Below are 8,563 nucleotides of genomic sequence, written 5' to 3'. Positions count from 1 at the left end.
TGCAGTTTCAGCACTGCAAGAGTAACAAAAAGCCTTCCTGACAATCAAAGCACACATGATCCTTCTCACCGCTGTGTGTTTTCTGGTGTAATTTAAGAGCTTGTGTTTGTCTAAAACTCTTCCCACATTCGTCACATGTGTACGGTTCTCTCCCAGAATGAGTTTTCATGTGATACATAACACCTTGCTTGCATAAGAAACTCTTTCCACACTGAGGGCAGCTGAAAGATTTTTTGCCTCTTGTTTGCTGTGAGCAACTCAAAGATTCATCTTCAGTTTTGACTTGATGTTTCTCCTCTGCTTCATTCAGTTCTTTGCTCTCCTCACTCTCTTCCTTCAAACCTTTTTTTAAAGATCAAAATTAATATTCACAGTTAATTTTCGTTTCAAGTAAATCATAAAAACATGATAGAAATGAGAAAGGAAAGGACATTTGCTACAGTTGCTATACAAAAATGATTATTATCTGTGTTTCCAGGCCAATGAGTGGGCATTTTGCAAGTGTGTGCCAGGCTCAGTCCACATTTCTCTAAGCAGTAAACTCCAGGGCTTTCTCTGGGTAACTTAGCCAGAGTGTTTTGGCCTATCAACACCAATCCAATAGGCTGAAGAGGGTCAGATGCCAACATGATCATTTCATATCAGTGGGATCAGCATAAGACATTTAAAAGTCACTTATCTAGCAAATTCCTCTCTTCAGACAGCAATAAATATTTGGAAATAACTTCTGATTTGTGATGCATGTAGTTATCATCACTTTATAAGGCAGGAATTATATTATTTATGTGCAATGTAAAGGTTATGAACTACTAATCATTTCCAAATCAAAACAGGCACATTTATTTTCGTCAGCATTTTATATATGTCAATGTGTTCTTATTTATACCAGCAGACGAGCTGAAATCACATGTTGCTCTTTAACCTCAGGATTTTGGTTCTGGAGCTTCACTGTGTCTCTGGTTAATATTATAACTCTATATCAGGACCGAGAGAGAAGTGCTCTAATTTCCCCAACATCATTACTAGAATTATCAGGAAATAAACACTCACAACCTATTTTGTTCTTCTCAGTATCTTCTGCCATGTTTCACTCTGAGAAGGAGTCTGGACCACTTTGATCTCACTGCTTGATATTCAATAAACTCCATCTTTACCGATTTATGTTCTTCCTGGTCCCTCTGAATGTACATGTCTCTGAAGGTGTAAATACTTGACTACTTTAAAAAAAAAAATATTTGTGATACTTCAAAAACGATGAAAATCTTTTGTTTTGGAAAGAGCAGATAGCTTAGTGCCAGCCTCTTCCTTCTCTTCTTCCGGTGTTTTTTTGGCGGTCTGGGAAGCCAACGTAAAAAGCGCATTTGCACGTCACCTACTGGTCAGGAGGACATTCTAAGAGAGGATAAAGTAATGATACTTCTATTTTCTCTTAATGTTAACTTAAAACATGTAATCATTTCCTTTATATAATTTATGAGGAAATAAGTTATGAGGAAATAAATTACCTAATGGTTGGGAACTTGGACTAGTTACCCAGAAAGGCTGTGCATGTTCGAGTCTCGGGTGCTGGCACCAGAGTTGGGGGGGCGGGGGGGTGGGTGGAGGGGGAGTGAATAGACAGCGCTCTCTTACACCCCCTCAATACCCATGGCTGAAGTGCCCTTGAGCAAGGCACTGAACCCCCAGTTGCTCCACGGGCACTGGATATAGCTGTCCACTGCTCCGGGGTGTGTGTTCACTTCTCACTGCTGTGTGCACTTGGATGGGTTAAATGCAGAGCACCAATCTCGAGTATGGGTTACTTCATACTTGGCTTAAATGTCACAACTTTCACTTTCACTCCTCAGACTAATTGTTGAGACTAGAGAAAGGTCTTCCTCTTTCATTATTGCAATACCAGTGTAGAATACTTACTGTTTCTGGGTGGTTCCTCATTTGCACAAGTTTACACTATGTTTGTGCCCCAAAGTAATTTCTCCGTCTCTCTCTCATATCTAGACATCTCTCAACCCCCATATGTCTGGACTTGGTATAACCGTCTTGTTACCCATCTACATTAATTCCCATGTGTGTTATTTAGAGGATATTGTTATAATCTCTTTCATTTTCTTGCTTTACTTTTTAAAACCTTGATTGAATCTTGTGTGTTTGTTTCCGCTGTCTTTGGATGGTGAGTCTCAGGTAAATGGAGGCCACGTGGTTTTGGGAAAGAGGATTTAAAAAACACAAAGACCTTTTAACAAATCTACAAATAAACATTGTTTGGAGATTGGCATTTAACAGACCTACACATTATTGGTTGAAATACAGTACCTTATAATTTGTCAGAAAAAGTATTCTTTGTTCTTTTAGTATCTCCGATAGGCTATGTTAACTTTTTTCTACATTTATTATCTCAAACAAACAAGCACCTGTACATCCTGCAAAATATCTTTTAAAGCCCTTGCTGGATCTAGAACATCTGACAAACATTTTAAGACATTTAGTTTTGGATGTTTTCAATTATCATCCAACTTAGTCTTCAATGTCTCAATTCAGTGGATTCTGGGATCTGGAAGTTCAATTCCAGTTTTTGAGGGACAGTTAATTATGTACACAGACAATATTGTAATTTATACAACTAAAACTGAATGGGTGCATGATTTAAAAATACTCAAATATTTGCAGTTCAGATTGATTACTTAATTATTTTCAAAAACAAAAAAATAATAATAAAAAGCAGCTCTTGACCATTAAAAACTACATAGTTTTCTGGTCTTAACGTTTCCTCAAAACGATAAATGTACACGTTCTAGACGTGATATATGGACTGTTTGGTATTTTATATTAAAAAAAAAAAAAAAGTGTAGGAAAAAAAAAAGTGATACTGAGAAACGAGAACAGTTTTCTAAAGAAAAGATTTGTTTTTTTATTTTTGTTGTGACGGAAGGGCATGTCTTTTTTTTTTTTTGTAGTGTACATAACAGCCTATATGTATATAATATAGGCTATAGTTAATGTAATATCTACAATATAAATATCTATATTTTCCCCCTTGGAATACAGCTCCCCACGAGTGCCCACCCAGGATATCTGGCAGCCTACCCTTCTACAGCAGTCAAGAACCAGCCCTTGCTCACATATAACGAATCACAAAATTGTTAGTACAAGCAGACTCTGTAGGCAAAAACCGATCCCGACATCAACATATGGGATTTAAACAATGCACACAGAACTTTAAACTGAGATTTATTTGATGAATGCAAAAAGACGCAAGTACAGCATGGGTTGGGGATCGGCAATCAAGGACTTTTTCCAATGGTTAAACTGGCATGTTATCTGCATGCATGTCAACAGGTGGTTGGGCAAGGACTTTATGTTCTGGAAGGACATTAATCATGTTCTTAAAGAGTTTCAGCCAAACATTTGGTTTGAGATTAGACCAGCGTCACTGCACAGAATCAGTCCTTTCATTTAGAGGCACTCAAACATTACAAAACACTCAACACAAACTTTACTTTTAGAGATCGCTGCATTCCAAGTACTATTAATTTTTATTTTGAAAAGCCATGCCATTAAAATGGGGCAATGGGCCAAATTCAGTTACTTTGACATTTCAAATGATAAAATACTCAGTGTGTGTGTGTTGCGGAACCAAGCATCAACAAGAACAAATACCTTAATATGCAGGTGTACATAGACGTCCTCCACATATAGAGCTGCAGAACTTATCATTTCTCGGACAGTCAAAGTCACTGACACACAACTCTCTCACCGGTCCTCTTAATCCAGCCAAAGTCATTGGGACACATTCCTGGCTTTTCTGTTACACAAAACACAAGGGGGAAACCAGAATCACAGAAGAAACTGTTAAACGTATTGCACCCTTATTACATTTGGTATTATGGTACTGACTACCTGTATAATTTTTATTTGGAGGTATACAGTTTTGTACGTGAGGACGTTACGTTTACGTCACATTCACACAGTGAATTGTGTTATGTTCAAGTGAAGCTTGTTGACTAAATGCTGCTGAAGAAAGAAGCACTGAAGCAAACGTTTCGTTTTGTTTTCTCTGCACGAGAGTGAAGGTGAATGACGCACTCGGACGCTCAAAACTCCAATCCCCCTGTAATGGGGGAAAAAAAAAAAAAAAAAATCTGACCAATCGCATCAGCATAGCATACCTTTAGGTAGAGCTGTCACTGATGTCCACATCCATTGCTGCAGCATTTTCATCAGTTCGGACAGTCACCATCATGAGAACACCGCTCAGCACAAACACCTTTCATTCTGGGAGTTGTTCTTGGACACACTCCTGGCTTTTCTGTTACACAAACATGTGACAAACCTCATCACCAAACTCCTCGCTGCACTTGGGGAGAAGAAAAAAAAAAAAAAAAAAAAAACCTGACCAAACATTGCCATATTAATACCTTATATGGAAGCCATACACTGATGTCCACATCCATTGCTGCAGCATTTCTGATTGTTTGGACAGTTACTGTCACCAGAAACACATCTCAGCACACCACTCCTGCTCCAACAGGTTTTGGACACGATCCTGGCTTTTCTGACTACACAAACACATGATAGAGAACCCAGATCACTGAATGCTCGCTGCATATGAAAAAGGTTAAAAAGCTCATTTATTTCACAAACTATTATAAACAATATCAATACCTGTGTGTGGCAGGCATACACTGATGTCCACATCCATTGCTGCAGCATTTCTGGTTGTTTGGACAGTTACTGTCACAGGAACAGAATTCAGCACACACTCCTATTTTGAGGTTTTTGCTTGGACACATTCCAGGCTTTTCTGTTACACAAACACATGACAGAAACCTCACTGAATGCCTCACTGCATTAAAAAAATAAAAAAAAATAAAAGAAGCCGACCCACACACACCAATATTATATAACATAATAAATACCTTGATATGGAGCCATACACTGACGCCCACATCCATTGCTGCAGCATTTCTGTTTTTTTGGACAGCTACTGTCACCAGAACACATCTCAGCACACACTCCTGCTCCAACGGGTTTTGGACATGATCCTGGCTTTTCTGTTATAGAACCACAAGACAGAAAGCATATCGCTGAATGCCTTGCGTGTATCAAACTAAGTGTATAATAGACAAATTTAACTGGATCAAACCAAAGTAGCTTAAAAATCCACCATTTATCCCTAAACTGTTTCAAAGACAAGGAGCGACATTACAACACAGAACCTACCTCACAACTGGTGGTGTATAGTAATGCCAACATAAAACATGGACATCAGCCCATTTTAATATGATATATATACACAAACACTTATACCATGACCACCACACTTTAAGCATTTTAATACTTCATTAAAAGGCTGGCATGTCATAATTTGCAAAATAAAAAGGGGGGGGGGGGTGATGGCATAAATAACCTGACAGCTAAATGAATTGATTCATTTACTGTAAAAACATACGTACATAATATTGTAGCTATATAACAACATTAATGCATCTTGGTCATTGTTCTTCTTCCATTACAAGAAATATATACAAAATAACTTAATCTTAATGGCTTATTTAAAAACTACAACAACAAATGTTAACTTTCACTGCTAGTGTACATAATACATTCTGATATGTGCCTCTAAAGTCCATTTTTATACGATCTTATTTACATATTTTTTCGCACTGTGTGATGAAGTAAAAAGATCTCTCACTTGTGCTCACTCTCGCTGCTCCTTCAGCGTCTCTTGTGTTCCAGAACACAGAGAGAAGCAAAGTAAAAGCAGAAATCAACGAGCAGCACACTTCGAGCTGTCATCTTCTCAACCTGCGATCTCACGATACACTCTGCTGAAAAAAATGCGCTGATTTAGTGGGTCAGAATGCTTTAAAGGAACTTTTTGAAAATGCGTTTTTAAGGGATACAAGAGACGGCCTGGCGTAACTCTGATTAAACTCACCTGAAGGAGCGTGGATCTTGAAGACCCTGATTAGGTTCAGGTGTGTTTGATTGGAGGGATGGAGACAATTGAGACACAGCAAAACACAGTCACTGGTCGCCATCTCCTGAGTAGCCTAGTTATGTAACCTGCACAAACTGACACAGAAAATATATATAATAATTTATAATAATAATAATAAAGTTTACAGTTTGTGTGTCATTTCTCAATAAATGGCCAATGTTTGTATATTTGAAAAATGTCTAATACTTATAGGGGAGAGTGGGTTAGATTTTTTTACTAAAGCCACTTTTTACTATTGTAGTCCTCAAGATAAGGAAGTACAATGAAAGTATCTATCTTATCCTAATGAAAGTATTCCTATCATTTTAAATGGTCAGAATGTATCTGTGACAAAGGGTTCTAAAAATAGTGGGTATAGTAGGTAAGATGCTCCATCTGGGTGTAAAATGACCATCTGACAGAATCGGATTCAAACCCATGTGAAATAAATAATATTTTAAAAACTCATTTAATATTTTCCTTTTACAGACAGCCATATTTATTTTCTTAAAGTTAACTTTATCAACATAAAACCAACCAAATGAAGTTTAAATTTCAATATTTAATAGTTTGCATCTCTGAAACAATATGTTGAACTTCAAAGTTGTAGCCTTCCTAAAAACAGACTAAACAGAGTACAGGTGGAAAGATATTTTTATTAATTTATTTTTATTTGTTTTCATAGCAATATCTGGCAACACTGCCAGAACTTAAACTCATAGAAATCAAAAGAGCCCACAGACATGTTATTGCTGACAGGATACCACATTCGGTAAGGCAAAAAAATAAAAATAAATAAATAAAATAACATATGTCAGAAACTTTATCAACACTATCAAAACAGTAGAATATAACACTAGTGCAGAGAGAACTGTAGAACAAGTATGTTACGTCTTTGTTATTTTATATTGTAGTTACATTTTCACAAACATTCATAAGGGCACTAGACAAAGTTATTGTCTATGAAAACTATAACAGTAATAAGCCTATGTATTGCGGAATGAATACTAAACAACTGATAAAATAATATACCACAACCTAAAGTAATGATGCAATGTGATATCATTTAACAATGCTCATTCCTCTAAAACTGAGAAAACATATTTCACAAACATATACATATCTGTCTCTTTTAAAGTGTTTAGTGTTTATAATGAGTGGGTTATTATAGCACCCAGACCACACTACTTTTTAAACCCTGGCTACAGCCTTCCATTCCCCCAATGTGTTTCTCCTTTTCAGTCTGGCAGAAATGATAGGTGGTTCCAAAATACATGGTCACATGACAGTAAAAGTGTACAGATGCCAAGATGCAGGGAGTGGCTCAACTTACCCCCCTCTCCCCTAACTTCAATTAAAGATGAGACAGAAGCTGGTTCAGAGAGTGAGGGAGAGCCCACTCTTATCAAAACTAGTACTACAATAAAGTCAAGTTATTACACAGAGTTTGCTATCTTCTCTTTTAATTGTATATTTGAACAACTGGACAATTTGTATTATTAACAAGCACCCACCTAGCCCGCTCTCTCTGAACATGCCCCTTTTTTGGTTTGGGAACAAATAAAATTGACTTAAATGATATTTTAAAGAATGTGGGTAACCAAACAGTAGCTGGTCCACATTGACTTGACAGTGGGAAAAAATATGAAAGTCCCTGTGGACCAGCAACTGTTTAGTTTCCCACATTCTTCAAAATATCTTTTATGTTCAACAGAAGAAAGAAACTCATTCAGGTTTAAAACAACTTGAGAGTGAGTAAATGATGGTCTAAAAATAAAACACAGAACAACTGAACAGACAGACGACAATTTTCATTTCTGGATGACCTATTGCTTTAAATATTAATAAAATAAAAAACTTAAAAAAAAAAACAAAAAAAACAAGAAAAAATCACTCACTGCTCATGCTGATGAACTTTAATAAATTTTAATAATACATTGATGTATATTGTGTATATAGCTTTTTTTGTTTATTTAATGTTACTGCTTATACTGTACAATTTAAAATAAAAGGGTTTTAAAAACACAAAAACACTGTACAAATTAATCAACTCTAATAAACATTGTTTGAAGATTGCATTTACCAGACTACATTACTTTTTCAAATACAGTGCCATTAAAATCTGTCAAAAAAGCAGCTTATCATTAGAATGTCCTACATTTTCAAGTCTCTTTTCTGAGTTTATTATCCCAGATAGAACTTGTATATCTGCGAAATGTCATGCTTGATCTTTAAGATGTTCATTTAACATACATTGTTTTGCATGTTCAGCTATCACCCAACTTGGCCTTCAATGTATCGGTAAGTTTCAAAGGTTTCTGGGATCCTGGAAGTTCAATTCTCATTTTTGAAGGACAGTTAATAATGTAGACAGACAATAATACTTCCTCAAGATGGCTTCTCTCTCTCCGTCAGAACAGTGTTTTTGTGTTTTTTGTCTTGTGAGTCTAAGTGTTTTTGTAAGTCTTCATCGTGTCTACCTGTCTTTAAACATGCATAAAGTCGTGAGTTTCTGCTCAATGTCAGCAGAACCACTTTTTTAGAGTTAAACTCCACACACGCCGAAGAGCTGCGGGATCTCGG

The 8,563-nt window shown here is 36.5% G+C and overlaps 1 long non-coding RNA gene across 1 annotated transcript; it reads right to left on the bottom strand.

Moving 5' to 3' along the window:
* Window positions 1–4,662: 4,662 nt before the first annotated feature.
* Window positions 4,663–5,829, bottom strand: LOC122145088. The gene is made up of 3 exons (XR_006160125.1): window positions 5,693–5,829; window positions 4,917–5,051; window positions 4,663–4,801 (listed from the first exon to the last, which is right to left on the bottom strand). It is a non-coding gene; the product is annotated as an uncharacterized LOC122145088 (long non-coding RNA).
* Between the last annotated feature and the right edge of the window lie 2,734 nt (window positions 5,830–8,563).

Source organism: Cyprinus carpio, chromosome A5 (assembly GCF_018340385.1).
Source record: "Cyprinus carpio isolate SPL01 chromosome A5, ASM1834038v1, whole genome shotgun sequence".
Lineage (NCBI taxonomy): Eukaryota > Metazoa > Chordata > Actinopteri > Cypriniformes > Cyprinidae > Cyprinus > Cyprinus carpio.
The sequence above is the reverse complement of the archived record's forward strand: the minus strand, read 5'-3'. Positions and strand labels throughout refer to the sequence as shown.